Source organism: Mobula birostris, chromosome X, assembly GCF_030028105.1.
Source record: "Mobula birostris isolate sMobBir1 chromosome X, sMobBir1.hap1, whole genome shotgun sequence".
Taxonomy (NCBI): domain Eukaryota; kingdom Metazoa; phylum Chordata; class Chondrichthyes; order Myliobatiformes; family Myliobatidae; genus Mobula; species Mobula birostris.
This window is the reverse complement of record NC_092402.1, coordinates 46417280-46434596: the sequence shown is the minus strand read 5'-3', so window position 1 is coordinate 46434596 and position 17317 is coordinate 46417280.

Below are 17317 nucleotides of genomic sequence, written 5' to 3'. Positions count from 1 at the left end.
ATTGGATTCAACCTTCCACGCAGTAAATGGGCCTCCATGAACCAGAGACATCTAAAAAAGCAACATGTGGTCATTTTTTTCCACCAATGGAAATCTAAATCATTTCCTAGTTGGAAATGCAGCAGCAAAAGTCAAACAATAGAACATCCTTTCCCTCTCTTTCCCAGGGTTTAAGGCCAATATTTACTCTACATGGTGTAAAACATAACAATATACAAATTGCTATCATTGCCACAACATGAAGAGCAGTTCCAAAAATTATTTTCCTCTCCTTTTCTCTGTGTGTGTATGTATACATGCATGTGTGTGTGTGCGAGAGAGAGAGAGAGAGAAAATTTATGTTTCAATCATTATTCTTAGTTACCACTCTGTAACTGCTTGCAAGCATAGTTAAGCTTTGAAGGAAGCCTTTTTTTGTCAAGCATTTCCCCATCACTGTTGTTCCTTCCTTCTTTTGATTTATGTCAGTGTGTGAACAGCATGATCAAAGTCGAAGATTATTTGATCTTCTTTGTTCTGTCAGTGAAGTTTCCATTATCTTCATCCTGCTTGTTGGTCTGTTTCCGGCCAGCATCTGCCATCTAATTCGGGAAACTTGGCTTGGGAAGAACCAAAATCAAATTGAGTTATACTGCTTTGAACATCCCTCAAGAAGTCTAGGGGAAATTACATGTTGAATAACATCTGGGAATGCTACCTTTCTTGCTTTGGTGTCTTAATGAAATGCATCCAGAGACTTGACCGAAAAGCCTTACTTACTGGAAATTCAATCACATATAACTTTTCCTCAACACTCGATTTAACTCTGAGCAAACTGCACTTGTGACCACTTCTGGATCAACATGACAGAATACTTTCTGTCATGAGTTCAACACATATCCCATTGATGGACTCTCCTGGGATATTTAGATCTTATTGAATCGAATTGAATTGACTATTGCTTACATCTTTCATATACATGAGGAGTAAAAATCGTTACGTTACATCTCCATCTAAATGTGAAATGTGCAATTTGTAGTAAATTATAACAAATAGTATATACAATAGGATAGTCAGTATAACATAGAAATACAGTTGTGTCATCATGAATTAATCAGCTTGATAGCTTGGTGGAAGAGGCTGTCCCGGAGCCTGTTGATCCTGGCTTTTATGCTGTGGTACCGTTTCCTGGATGGTAGCAGCTAGAACAGTTTGTGACTGGGGTGACTCAAGTCCCCAAATTATCCTTCAGGCCCTTTTTACACATCTGTCTTTGTAAATAGTGATAGTCATAGTCATACTTTATTGATCCCGGGGGAAATTGGTTTTTGTTACAGTTGCACCATAAATAATAAATAGTAATAAAACCATAAATAGTTAAATAGTAGTATATAAATTATGCCAGTAAATTATGAAATAAGTCCAGGACCAGCCTATTGGCTCAGGGTGTCTGACCCTCCAAGGGAGGAGTTGTAAAGTTTGATGGCCACAGGCAGGAATGACTTCCTATGACGCTCTGTGCTGCATCTCGGTGGGATGAGTCTCTGGCTGAATGTACTCCTGTGCCCACCCAGTACATTATGTAGTGGATGGGAGACATTGATCAAGATGGCATGCAACTTAGACAGCATCCTCTTTTCAGACACCACCGTGAGAGAGTCCAGTTCCATCCCCACAACATCACTGGCCTTACGAATGAAACTGTAACAGGCTGCATGCACGACCGGCGCATGCGCACTAATAATTGTCGTGACTTCAGGACTAATAATGTCCTAAATAGTGGGAAGTTCACATCTACAGATGTGCTGGTACCACAGAAGTAAGTGAAGCGCTTACCTATATCTTCATACACGCATCTTATGCAAACTCACTGAACCATCCATTTCAAAATCTCCAATCCCACTGATCTGCAGCCCACCTGATCCTGTGATCTTCTGCTGCCCCCTCCCCTGACCCATTTTGCTGCCACTGCTGACTCCTATCCCTGATTTCATCCTGCCCCCACTTCATCCAGTCTCCACTCACTGAGCTGTCACCATACATACATTATCACATCAATCTCAGCACTGAGCTGGGCACTATATGTTTGAATCCAGAATCAGAATCGGGATTATTATCATTGACATACAGTATGTCATGAAAATTTGTTGCTTTATGACAGCGGTACAATGCAATAGATTTAAAAAATTGCTATAAGTTGCAATAAGAAATGTCAAAAAAGTAATCCAAAAAGAGAACAAAAAGTGAGCCAGTGTCCATTGATCATTTAGAGATCTGATGGCTGTTCTTAAAGTGTTGAGTTTATGTCTTCAGGCTTCCGTACTTCCTCCCTGATGGTAGCAATGAGAAGAGGGCATGCTCTGGTTGATGGGGATCCATCGACCAATTTATAAGAAATTACAATAAAATATATATATGTACAGTATAAATAATTTATAGTTATTGTAACTTATAGTTTCTTATGCATTGAACCATCACGAAAGAACAAATTTCATGATGTTCATCACTGATTCTGATGAGAGTCTTTAATGAAGAATGCTCAAAGTCAGGGAGGCTGAGGCCCATGATGGCACTGACTGAGTTTACAACCCTCTGCAGCTTTTTTCCCGACCCTGCGTAGTGGTGCCTCCATACCAGATGGTGATGTAACTAGTTGGAATGCTCTCCGAAAGCATGCAAAGCCTCATTGATTGTGACCAAGATGTTGGACATTGACTATAACTGAATTTTGATGTAATGGGGAAATACTCAATATGCCACCCCATCTACACCAGACACTGTAATTTTTAAGTCAATTTCTTCTGTGCCTACGAGATGTCAGAGTGGATGGAATTCCACGTGCAGCAAGGAAATGCATCAGGAATGGAAGAAAGACACACCGCCCCACCAGCATTCATCTCATCGGGATGTAGGAGGAGGTGGAAGTGAGGTAGAAACAATGAGGTGCAAGTTCTGCGTGAACTTCCCATTGCATCTGCTGAACCTAGGGATGCCCTACTCTGTGTCAGAGATTGAGTATTCATGGGTTCATTCAAAGCTTACACCTTGATACATGGAACTATCTGAGTGAGTATTTGTTCTGTGATGTCTCAGAAGTTTGCATCTCTGTAGATGTGAACTTCCGATGATTCAGGATATGTACAAATGTGTGTAAAAAGGGCCTGAAGGATAATTGGGGGCTCGAGGCTTGTGATAAAATAACTTATTTAATGTATTTCCTTTTCACATAAAGGAGGTAATTTGACCCAATGAGTTTATGCTAGCCCTCACAGCAAATCCATTACACCAATCATTCTCTTGAAACCTATTCTCCCAGATATCTATTAACTCCCATTGATTCTCCAAGCATCTTTCTATACTTAAGGGCAATTTACAGTAGCTAATTAACTTCACAATCAGCAAATTATTGAGATGTGGGAGGATACTACAGCACCTGAGGTAAAGACAAAGGGAGATGAAAGATTAGCTTTATTTGTCACATGTACATTGAAACATACAGTGAAATGCGTCATTGGTGTCAATGACCAAAACAGTCTAAGGATCTAAGGCAGCCAGCAAGTGTCGCCACGCTTCTGGCGCCAACATAGCATGCTCATAGCTTAGGAACCTTAACCCGTATGTCTTTGGAATGCATGGGGAAACCCACGTGGTCACGAGAGAACATATCAACTCCTTACAGACAACAGCGTGAATTGAACCCTGATCCTCTGATTGCTGGTGGTGTAAAACATTACACAAATGACTACGCTACTGTGCTGTAGAAGCCCACAGAATTACAAGTAAATCATGTAGACTCCACGCAGACAGCACCCAGTGTCAGGATTGTGGGTCACTGGAGCGGTGAGGCATCAGCACTACTGTACTTGCTGTAGCAATTAGCTGCCCCAAAACATGAATGTGAAATGATGTGAAAAAATTATTTTCGTCCTTCAGCTTCTTCCACAATGTTCCTGTGAACTGAGATCAATGAAGTGTGGCTTAGAAAGTCTGGTGCATTCAATGCAGTGGGTTCAAACTTTCTTCAGGTGATCAATTTTAACCAAATTGGTAATGGATACTGTAAGACCCAGTGCTAATAACTAGCTATCAATAATCATATTGTGGGTTCTATCAAACCACTTTTGGTAAATGGCGACTCCTTCGCTTGCATCTTTGGAAGATGCTCTATTTCTATCTTTGACATCTCTTTCTTCCCCTTTCAAGGTTCTTTTGAAGACCCTGGCCTGGAGTACACTCTGACCTCAGTTCTTTGCAGGAATGGGACCCACTCTCAGGGCCTCACAACCATCCGCTTTTCGATATCCTAAGGATGTGGCCTGGAAGACGAGCGCGCCTTCATGGTTCCGGATTTTCATGGCTCTGGAGACGGGCTGGTTCGAGGCTGGTGCCGCCGCCTGATGCATCGTGGGAGAATGTGGAAGATTGAAAGCAATAGGCTTGCTTCTGGCTGTGTGCCCAGCGACCTGAGTTCTTTGGGCACTGGTCTCGAGAAAAGCGACACAACAGACTTTTAACACCATAAATCAGCGAGCTGTTTGTTATGTCTCCCCTCTTGCTGTGAAATGGGGACACCTCTTTTTCCCTTGTTAGGGAGAGAGAAAGCCTGCGGTATGTCAAATTACCGGATGAACGAGCAGTTTCTGGGGTACTGCAAGTCTGTGTCTTTATAGATGATTTGCTGAATGCTTGAGTGCTCGGTGGGGGGCTCTGATGTTTTTTTCTGATGGGGGAGGGGGGTTGTTGCCTTGCTGCTGCTTATGCGTGGGAGGGAGGGGAGCTGGGGGCGGGGAGCTTTGGGTTTCTAACATTTAACTGTCATTCAATCTTTGGGGCACTCCTCTGTTTTTGTGGATGTTTGCGAAGAAAAAGAATTTCAGGATGTATATTGTATACATTTCTCTGATATTAAATGTACCTATTGGAACCTAAGCTCTAAAAGTTAGTGACGTAAAAAAATTGACATCTCACCATTCCTGGTGTTAGCAGGGGCAAGCCCAGAGTAACCTGGGCAAAGGCAGTCTACAGAACTATATTTCTCCCAAAGCCTCCCATCTTCCATCTCCCCCACCACATCTTCCTCCGTCTCCACCAAGCTTCCAGTATGTCTTTCTCTTGCACTTCCCCTAAGTACATCAGGACTCTCTCTCCTGCACTTCCGCCATGCTCCCTAGGAGTTGTTATCTACATTCCTAGATTTCCACATCACTGATCTTTCCCTGATTCATATTAATTGCCCTTTAATGATCAGGCTAAAACCATTTTCATGTCCCCCATTTTGAAAACCACACCCTGTTGCCACCAGCAGCAGCAAGTGATTATTACATTGCTCATGAGTCTGCTGCAACTCCTCAAGGCCATGGGGTTGGGCAAGTGGCCATGGGGTTGGGCAAGCGGCCATGGGGTTGGGCAAGCAGCCGGGCTTGCAGAGTGATTTGTGGAAAAACCTGCTACTATGCGGAAGATAGTTGCTGAAATGAGAAGTGTCGATGGCAATCATACAACTGGCTGGATGGAGATGTTGAGACTGGATCTTCTATTGTTAGAATAGGAAGATGGTGGCCATCTATTAGACCACATCATCAAAGATTCCTACTGATACAACAAAAGGACTGTTGCATGAGGAGCACTGCATCCTGTGGTTCTCGAATATGGAAATAACTCCAAGGGCTCAAAGATGAATCATGATGAAAGGTGCTTGCTCAAATGCCTAGGGTGGAGCAATTACTCCAGGAACTGATTTCAATCTGATTCTGATCTGCAAATAGGTGATTTTCATCTATGTAGCACCGAGGAAAAACTGTACTACACATCCACATTTTCAGCCCTATATCTTTATTGGCTCTTATAAGAACTTTCTCTCCCGTAACATATTTAAGCACAAGTAATTTTTTTTAAGAATCCAGTTAAGTTTTATTGCTTGTAAGTAGTTTCATTTGTAATACATAAGCTGCACTCACAAACTCAGACCTGAAATGAACTGCAAAATTCTAGGCAGCTGAAGGAAGAGTCGTTTGCTACATCACAACAGTGAAATCATGTTTACAGGCAGTAATCTTCATTGCTATTATAGTAATCATGGACTTCATAATATTGGCAGGGTGGACACTTGAGAAGCTGTTTCGTTTGATATTATGTTGAAGAATTTGCCTACTGAACGTACAAATAGAGACTCCATTCATTTCAATCAAGAGGAATGGTTATGAATGACAAAGCTACATGCAATTTTAAAATAAAAACTGCTCAGGAAATTTGACGGCTCATGCAGTTTGTATGGTGCAGCGTCTCGACCTGAAATGTTAACTATCCTTTTGCCTCTACAAATGTTGCTTGACCTGCTGAGTTCCTCCAAGTTTTTTTTTCAGCAGCTGCAGCTCTGTGTTTACTTACAGTAAAACTCTGATAATCTACCATCCAATTATTCAGAAATTAAAATGGTTCAGTGTCTGGTTCACCAGGTGATGTTTTTCATGTCTCCTTTAAACACCCAGGGACACCATCTGCAATGCTCCCTTTTAAACTTACCAGGCTCCCATTTCTAGCACTCCATTTAAACACACTGAGACTTTATTTCCTGTAATCTCTGTATACTCAATGAGGGCACAATTTCCCACACAGCCTTTAAACTCACCAGAGCCTGCTTCCCGTGCTCCCTTTAAACTTACTGGGTTTGCTGGAAACTTTGTTAAACTTCTGTGTAGCATCCAAATGTAAAATTGTGATCACAAGAGATTCTGAAATGCTGGATGAATCTCTTGATGCATCTATGGAAATTAATAAACAGTCAATTTTTCAGGTCAAGGGCCTTGGCAATTTTGTGTGTGAAGTAAAACAGTGTTCAGGAATTATTACGTATAATATGCATTACAGCTGTCAGTTCTGTACCAAAAATATCCAAAGCTACTTAAGAGTAGTAGAATTCAATAAAATTCTTTTATTTATTTGGAAGCACTTTAATTATTTTGTTTTCTTCATTTTTAAGCCATTTTAAAATGTTTAATAGTTTGATTGATTTTTGATTTAATTCTGACAGCTAATTAAACCTATACACGGGGTTTGGATGGCTTCTGTAACAGTTTGCCAGTTATTTTGTCAGTTTGTTTCTTCCCCTATCCCCCATGCAAAGGAATTACACATACAACACTATTAGGATTGGGAGATTTGCCAGCGGAGGATGTGGCGACACTTACAAACTGCCCCCAGCACATTCTTACGTTGTGTTAGCTGTTAACGCAAACAGCACATTTAAATGTGTGTTCAAAGTTCAAAGTAAATTTATTATGAAAGTACATATATATCACCCTAGGATTAATTTTGTTGTGGGCATACTCAATAAACCCATAATAGGGTAATAACCATAATCGAATCAATGAAAGACTGTACTAACTTGAGCATTCAAAATGTGTACAAAAGACAATATTCTGTACAAATACAAAAAGAAAGGAATAATAATAAATAAATAAACAATAAATATCGAGAACATATGATGAAGAATCCTTAAAAGGGAGTCCAAAGGTTATGAACAGCTCAGTGATGGGGTGAGTGAAGTTGAGTGAAGTTATCCCCACTGGTTTAAGAGCCTGATGGTTGTGGGGTAATAACTGTTCCTGAACCTGGTGGTGTGAGTCCTGTACCTTCCTCTTGATAGCAGCCACGAGAAGAGAGCATGTTCTGGGTGGTGGGGGTTCCTGATGACGGATGCTGCTTTCCTGCGACGATGGTCTGTGAAAATGGGCTCAGTGGTAGGGAGGGCTCTACCCGTAATGGACTGGACCTTAGCCATTAGTTTTTGTAGGATTTTCTGTTCAAGGGCATGCTTTGATGTAAATCTAATAAATGAATGAATCTGAATTACTGACCAACAAGTCAACATTGATGGATCTAGAGTAGCACACACAAAATGCTGGAGGAACTCAGCAGGTCAAGCAGCATCTATGGAAAACAGAAAAGAGACAACTTTTCAAGCCGAGGCCCTTCATCCAAGTCAACAGAGGCATGCATGGCCAAAAGTGATGAACAAGCTCACCTTGAAAAGGGGAAGAGTACAATAACCCAAAAAAGACCTTTGAAATTAGGAAGAGTTCCTCATATTTTTCACAACATAGAAGGAAGTTATTTGGCACATCAAATTGTGCTGGCCCTTAGAACAATCCCATCTCCACACTATTTCCCAGGTATATAAAATAATCAGGGGCTTAGATAGAGTGAATCCATTCAGTCTTTTTCCTAGGGTAAGGGAATCAAGAAGCAGAGGTTTAAAGGTGGGAGGGGACAGAGAGAAACTTGAGGGGCAATGTTTTTACACAAAGGTGCTATCTATGTGGAATGAGCTACTAGAAAAAGTAGTTGAGGCAGGTTCGATTAAGCCGGCCGGTGGTGTAGTGGCATCAACACCGGATTTTGAGGCAAATGCTCCAGAGTTCAAACCCAGCCGGCTGGGTTGAGCATCGTAAAAAATAGTCAAATCCTATGGAAACTGCAAAACTGCTGCCCGATACGCCACAAAGCATGAAAAGGAACAACAGATTCAATAACAAGATTTAAAAGACAGTTGAATAGGCACATGGATTGGAAAAGTTTAGAAGGTAATGGGACAAACATTAGCAAATAGGACTAGCATGGATGGGGTATCCTGGTCAGCATGGACCAGATGGGCCAAAGGGAGTGTTTCTGTGCTGTATAGCTCTATGACTCTACATAGCTAATCACTCTCACATGCAGATTGCCATAATTTTCCTATCTCCCTACACTATGGATAGTTTACAGTAGCCAATAAATCTACCCACCAGCTCATCTTCTGGGAAAATGGAGCACCTGCAGAAACCCATGCAGTAACAGGAAAACATGTCAACTTCACACTGACGACACTGGAGGCCGGGACTGAACCCAAGTCACTGAGGGTGTGAGAAGGTATCACCACCCGCTGAGCTGAATATGGAGAGAATGTTTCCACATGCAGTAGAGTGAAACTAGACATTATCTGCATATCCATCTGGGAATTCAGAAGTCTTCCGTCAGAGAGTCATGAGAATACTGAACTCACCAGCAGAGGGAGTGGTTGATGCAAATAGTGCAGATGCATTTTCAGGGAATCTGGATACCATATCAAAGAAATAAGAATATCAGAATCAGGTTTAATGCTACAGCAATATGCTGTGAAATTTGTTGACTAGAGGAGCATGCTGATGGATTTAAATGAGACAGACATGGGGTGAATGGTTTATTTCTGTCATCCATTGTACATAATCTTATGTAAACCCACACTGAAGATGGCAAAGGGTTAAATTATGACAAAATAAATCTTGTTTAACACTGAGCTCTGTAAATACAATCACTAACCCATCAAGAACCCATGATATGAAGATAACCTGTTAACCACAATGAACTGCCAGGCAGTAGGAAACCAAGACAGCTGCAAAAAGTGAAATGGTGAATGTATATGCAGAGTGGAGTGCATGAAGGGACAACCAGTACCGATAGAAGCAGCAAGGAAGGATATGTAAAAGATAATCAGGAAAGGGAATGTATCCAGTTATCGAATGAGGAATGTACATTCAGTGGCCACTTTATTAGGTACACCTGTACACCTGCTCATTAATGCAAATATCTAATCAGCCAATCATGTGGCAGCAACTCAATGCGTAAAAGCATGAAGACATGGACAAGAGGTTCTATTATTGTTCAGAACAAACATCAGAATGGGGAAGAAATGTGATCTAAGTGAACTTTGATGTGAAATAATTGTTGGTGCCAGATGGGGTGGTTTGAGTATCTCAGAAACTGCTGATCTCCTGGGATTTTCACACACAACAGTCTCTAGAGTTTACAGAGAATGGTGCGAAAAGCATAAAAAAACATCCAGAGAGGGGCAGTTCTGTGGGTGAAAACATCTTGTTAATGAGGGAGGTCAGAGGAGAATGGTCAGACTGATCCAAGTTGACAGAAGGGCAACAGTAACTTAGATAACCACACATTACAACAGCGATGTGCAGATGTGCATCTTTGAATGTTGAACGTTGAAGTGGATGGCTACAGCAACAGAGGACCATGAACGTACACTCAGTGGTCACTTTATTAGGTACAGGAGGTATTTAATAAGGTGGCCATTGAATGTATATGCCAGCGACAAACTCATAGAACTCCAAAGAAAATCAGACAAATATCAATGCCAACTAATTATCCATTCAGAACTAGATAATGTGACATTAATACTGCTGTTGAAAACTATCACCCTGGTTTATTATTTGCTATTTCCTTTCTATGAAACTAATTTAATTTTCCAGAATGGTTCAACTCCAATCAATCAACTGTGCATAATTTTTCCATAGACAGCAGCATTTGCATTTCATTGATGCTTGTGAGAAATCATGTCTGGAAATTAGTTCTTGTATTTTCTTACATCTTAAAACACTGTATTGTTCCTCCTGTGCTGGAAATGGCAAAGCTTCAGAGTACAAAAAGACGCCTTCAATTAGTTCTGGAGATCTTGTTGTCTATTCATAATGAGACTACATAATCAATTTTGAAAGGCCCAGATCGAGTGGATGTGGAGAGGTTGTTTCCTATAGTGGGGGCGTCTAGGACCAGAGGGCACAGCCTCAGAATGTAAGGACGTCCCCTTAGAACAGAGATGAGGAGGAGTTTCTTTAGCCAGAGGTCGATGAATCTGTGGAATTCATTGCCACAGATGGCTGTGGAGACCAAGTCATTGGGTATATCTGAAGCGAAGGTTGACAGGTTCTTGATTAGTAAGAGTGTCAAAGGTTACAGGGAGAAAGCAGCAGAATGGGATTGAGCGGGTTAATAAATCAGCCACGATGGAATGGCAGAGCAGACTGGATGGGCTGAATGGCCCAATTTAGCTTCTATGTCTTAAGGTCTAATATTGGAATCTATAATGAAGTGTGGAAAAAGAGAACAACTGGATAGGAATATTGGATTGAGCAAAGTCAATATGAATTTATGAAAAGAAAATCATCTACTGGAGTACTTTGAGAATGTGACTGGTAAAATAGATAAAGCAGAACCAGTATTTGGATTTTCTACAAGACATGAATAAATAAAATCAATGGCCCCGCATACTAACCCCAGTGTAACACCGCCATTCTTTCTTCCTGTCTGTAAAAAAAAGCCTTTCATCATGACCCTCACTTGAAGAGGCCACACTCAGGGTGGAGGAGCAATACCTTATATTCTGTTTGGTAGTTACCAACCTGATAACATTAACATTAATTTCTCAAACTTCTGATAATTACACTCCTCCCCCCTTCACCATTCCCAGTCCCGTTTCTCTCTCTAACCTCATCTCATCACCTCCCTCTGGTGCTCCTCCCCTTGCCCTTTCTTCCATGGCCTTTTGTCCTCTCCTATCAGATTCCCCCTTCTCCAGCTCTTTCTCTCTTTCACTTATGAACCCCCAGCTCTGCGCTTCACCCCTCCCCCTTCCCAGTTCCACCCATCACCTACCACCTTGTACTTCTTCTTCCCCCCCACCTTCTTGCTCTAACTTCTCATCTTTTTTTTCAGTCCTGATGAAGGGCCTCAGCTGGAAATGTCGACTGTTCATTCTTTTCCATAGATGCTGCCTGACCTGCTGAGTTCTTCTAGCATTCTGTGTGCATTGCTTTGGATTTCCAGCATCTGCAGATTTTCTCTTGTTTGTGATTGGATTACTACATGGTGAAGTCTCTTCCAGGCATGCCTACCCTGAAGAAGTTTAAATCTTCCCTTCAATGGGGGTTCAGGGAAACCCTCTCTCACTGCTCCCCATCTTTGATCTCTGCTGTCTTCTGACTCTTCCACTACTTGCTCACCCAGACCTGCTACCACAGCCATGTATCCTTCCTGGGAACATGTCTTTGCCATCATCTTGAGCCACATGACTTCCAGATCCATTTTCAAGCTTCTTGATTCAGAAACTCTGAGGACTCCTGGTACTCGCATTCAATCGACTGCTTCTCCTGCTGCATTCTACGCGCCACACTTTCCGCCATGAGGAGATACTTAGGGACCCTATTCTAGTCACTTCCACAATGCCGGGATTCTCTCTCTGCTGCCTGCAACGGACCTGTCCGATACTTTATCCTCTGTTGGATCCACACTTTCAATCGCCGGTCCTTTGCTTTTCTCACGTCCAGCAAGAATCGGAAGATCATCCATCTACAGACTAATGAACCTGCCGTCTCCAACACTGGCAGGCACGATCACCCCCAGAACGCAATCCCTGCTGCTGACCTCAACTGTTCTAAAATCCCGAACAGATTCATCTGCAGAATTCCTGTTGTGAACAGATTCAGAACCTGGACTCCATCGCCATCAATGCAGGTTCCAACGACCCCGAACACTTTCAAAGTGCCTTTTGCACAACCTCCAACACCGACTCCAACCTCAACCAACAGCATCTCCAGGCCGGGACTTAACGTGCTGCCACTGGAACCCCCATCTCCCCTTCCCCTACAACCACTCTGCAATCCCATGTCTCTCAGGACCCACTGTCAGTTCTTGGGTCCTCGGAGACTCCATCTTCCCTGATAACCCCAATCCTCCCCTCTCCTCAGACACTACCAACCCTCTTCCCCCTTCCAATCCCTGCTCTCATCCGGGCTGGGTCTTCACAATTCCCTCTGACCTTCCCCTCTCTGAGGCAGAATGTTCTGTCCTCAGTAAGGGCCTCACCTTTGTCCCCCTGCACCCACACTTCAGTGAGTTTCGCACCCACCAAGACGCTGAGCTCTTCTGCCACCTCCATCTCCGAGCCTACTTCTTTGGCAAGGACTCTCCAGCCTGCACCAATGACCCCTTCTCCCACCTTCAACCCTCCTCCTCTTCGCGGACACTCTGCTCTGGTCTTCCGCCTGTTGTGCATCTTTTCATTGTTAACTGCTTACAGGACATCAATCGTCTTGACTTCACCACTCCTCTCTCCAATTCCAACCTCACTCCTTCCGAATACTCTGCTCTCCACTCTCTCCACACTAATCCTAACCTCACCATCAAACCCACAGATAAGGGGTGCTGTAGGTAGTCTGGCTGACTGATTTCTACCTTGCTAAGGCCAGGCAACAACTTTCAGACACCTCTTCTTACTTACGCCTTGAACAGGACTCCACTAAAGAGCCCCACCAGGTCATTGTCTCCCACACCATCACCAACCTCATTAAATCTGGGGATCTCCCATCCACTGCCAGCAAGCTTATAGTTCCCTTACCCCGCACCTCCCGTTTCTACCTCCTACCCAAGATCCACAAACCTGCCTGTCCAGGTAGACCCATTGTTTCTGCTTTTTCCTGCCCCATCAAACATATCTGCATACCTCGACTCTGTTTTATCCTCTCTAGTTCAGTCCCTTCCTACCTACATCCATGACACTTCACACACTCTGAATCTTTTCAATGACTTTAAGTTCCCTGGCCCTGATCATCTCATTTTCAACAAAGGTTCAAAGGTACGTTTAATGTCAGAATAATGTATACAATATACATCCTGAAATGCTTTTTCTTCGCAACCATCCACGAAAACAGAGTGCCCCAAAGAATGAACGACAGTTAAATGTTAGAACCCCAGATTCCCCCCAGCTCCTTTCCCTCCCATGCATAAGCAGCAGCAAAGCAACAATCCCCCCTCTCCCTACCAGCAAAAAAAAGCATCGCCACCTATCACCAAGCACTCAAGCGTGCAGCAAAGCAATAGCAAAGACACAGACTTGCAGTACCCCAAAGACTACTAGTTCCCCTGGCATTCAACATTCCACAGGCTCTCTCTCTCTCCCTAATAAGGGAGAAGGAGGTGTCTCCATTTTCCCAGTGAGCGGGGAGAAATAACAAACAAGTCTCTGGTTTACGATGTTAAAAGTCCGTTACACCGCTCTTTTCGAGCTCTGTGCCTGAAGACCTCAAAGACCCTGGGTCTCCAGGCACACAACCGCAGATATCCCGACTCCCCCGACGACACATGGGTCTCCTGCCATGATACCACCCCTTGATCCGCTCGTCTCCAGAGCCCCAAGATCTTAGGCTTCCAAATCCGAGCCGGACTCTTAGGCTGAGCCATTGTCGTGCCGAACAACAGCCGGTTGTGAAACTCTGAGAGGGGGACCCACTCCCGCAAAGCACTGAAGTCAGTGTGTAACTCCAGGTCATGTTCAAAAGAACCCTGAAAGGGAAGTATAGAGATATTAAAGATGGAAATAGAACTGTTTCTGAAGATGCAAGCAAAGGAATCGTCATTTACTGCCATCATTACTCCACTTCGCCTCTTCCGGAGTTTGGACGATGAGTTGCTGTACAGCTCCATCCCCCATCAGGAGGGCCTTAAAACTCTCTGCTTCTTTCTAGATTACAGACCCAACCTGTTCCCCTCCACCACTCTCCTCCATCTGGTGGAATAATTTCCCCTTCGGCTTCTCCCTCTTCCTCTAAAACAAAGGTGTAGCCACGGGCACTCACATGGATCCAAGCTATGACTGCCTTTTGGTCGACTATGTTCCAAGCCTACACTGGTGACCACCCCCCACTTCTCCTATGCTACACTGACGACTGCCCTGGTGCTGCTTCCTTCACCCATGCTGACCTTGTTGACTCATCAACTTTGCCTTCAATTTTCACCCTGCCCTCAAATTTACCTGGTCCATTTCCAACACCCTCCTCCCTTTTCTCAATCTCTCTGTCTCCATCTCTGGAGACAGTTTATCTAATGATCTCTTTTACAAGCCCACTAATTCTTACAGCAACCTAGACTAAACCTCTTCCCACCCTGTCACTTGTAAAAATTCTATCCCCTGCTCTCAATTCCTCCATCTCTGCCACATCTACTTTCAGGATGAGGCTTTTCATTCCAGAATTAATGAGATGTCCTCCTTCTTCAAAGAATGGGGATTTCTTTCTTCCTCTATTAACGCTGCCCTTACCTGCATCTCTTCCTTTTCACGTATGTCTGCCCTCCTCCCATCCTCCCGCCACCCTACCAGGGACAGGGTTCATCTTGTCCTCACCTACCACCCAGTAGCCTCCGTGTCCCAGTACATAATTCTCCTTAACTTCCGCCATCTCTAACGGGATCCCACCATCAAGCCCATCTTTCCGTCACCTCCCCCTTCTGCTTTCCGTAAGGATCACTCCCTATGTGACTCCCTTGTCCATTTGTCCCTCTCCACTGATCTCCCTCCTGACACTTATTCTTGTAAGCGGAACAAGTGCTACACCTGCCCCTACACCTCCTCCCTCACTACCATTCAGGGCCCCAAACAGTCCATCCATGTGGGGTTACACTTAACCTGTGAGTCTGTTGGGGTCATCTACTGTATCCGGTGCTCCCGGTGTGGTCTCCTGTATATTAGTGTGACCCAACGTAGATCTGGTGACTGCATCACCGAGCACCTACGCTCTGTCCGCAAGAAAAAGCGGGATCTCCCAGTGGCCACCCATCTTAATTCCACTTTCCATTCCCATTCTGAGATGTCAGTCCAAGGCCTCCTCTGCTGTCATGATGAGGCCGCACTCGGGTTGGAGGAACAATACCTTATTTTCCGTCTGGGTAGCCTCCAACCTATTGGCATCAACACCGATTTCTCAAGCTTCTGATAATTGCCCCCTCTCCCCTTCACCATTCCCATTCCCATTTCCCTCTTTCACCTCATCTCCTTACCTGCTAATCACCTCCCTCTGGTGCTCCTCCCCCTGCCCTAGCTTCAATGGTCTTCTGTCCTCTCCTATCAGATTTCCCCTTCTCCAGCCCTTTATCTCTTTCACTAATCAGCCTCCTAGCTCTTCATTTCACCCCTCCCCATCTCCTGGTTTCACCTATCACCTACCACCTTGTACTTCTTCCTTCGCTCCCCCCTACCTTCTTGCTCTAACTTCTCATCTTTTCTTCCAGTCCTGATGAAGGGTCTCGGCCTGAAACGTCAACTGTACTCTTTTCTATAGATGCTGCCTGACCTGCTGAGTTCCTTCAGCATTTTGTGTGGTGCTTAGATTTCCAACATCTGCAGATTTTCTTATCATCATGACCCTTTGCTGGCTTTTACTCAAATAACTTCATACCCGTGCTACTAATGTCCCTTTTATGCCTAATGCTTCACGTGTTGACGTGGCTTTTATGTAGAACCTCAGCCAGAGCCTTTGAGAAGTACTGACTGTATTGCCCTCTTCAACTTCATCCATTACCTCATTAAACATCTTTGAACAAATTGATTCAACACGTTTCTCCCAGGAGAATACTAGTTCTGTCCTTGAGATTTTGGGGGTGGGGGAGTGGTGGGTGTGAAAATAAACAGTTGATGTTTTGGGCCGAGACCCTTCACCAGGACTCTGAAACATCGACTGTTTATTCTCCTCCATAGATTCTGCCTGACCTGCTGAGCTCCCCCAGCATTTTGTGTGTTGCTCTGGACTTCCAGCATCTGCAGGACCTCTTGTGTTTAGTCCTATCCTTGATCATTTTCTGGAAGTTTTTTTCATCAAGGTTAAACTGACTAGCCTATAGGTGCAGGGCTAACTCTTGCTCCCTTTTTATTTTGAAAAAGTGTGAAACATTTGCAACCCTCCAGTATTCCTACAGAAAGGTTATGGTTATGCCATCTCAATTTGAATAATTTTTCCCTTAAAATCCTGAGATATATCCCATGTGGTCCTGGTGACTTGCCCACTTTAGGTTCAGATCATATTCTAATATCTCCATGTTATCACTCTTTAACATATCTAGTGTCCCAACAATCATTTCCCTCACTATTACTTTGGTAGAAGCCTCTTCACCAGTATTTATTAAGTAGGGGCCATGCACAATCCTGATTTGATGGAGACAGACGTGAGAAGCACAGAGGGACATCTGGAGAAACTTCTGAAATGCCTGCTTCGCTGCCGCTGCTTCTGTGCGATCAAGAATCTCTGGAGGAGAAGGCCCCAAATCCTCGGCTTTGCCTACTACCTGTTGCCGGGGCCGGGATCAAAGCACTCGGCAGAGATGGTGTTCGGTGCTCGGTGTTGGAGGGCTGGTTGGAGGCTCCAAGTTTTCAGACGGACTCAAGTCGGCTGTGGTCGGGTGCTTTCAAGATGCTGCGTCGGCAAGTTTGCGATGCTGGAGGTTCATGGCAGGGAGAGTTTTCTTTCTTCCTCCTACTGTCTGCGTGAGATGATGGGACTTTCGAGAGACTTTGAGACTTTTTTTTACCGTGCCCATGGTCTGTTCTTTACCAAATTACGGTATTGCTTTGCACTGTTGTAACTATATGTTATAATTATGTGGTTTTTGTCAGTTTTTCAGTCTTGATTTGTCTTGTGTTTCTGTGATATCATTCTGGAGGAACATTGTATCATTTCTTAATGCATGCATTACTAAATGACAA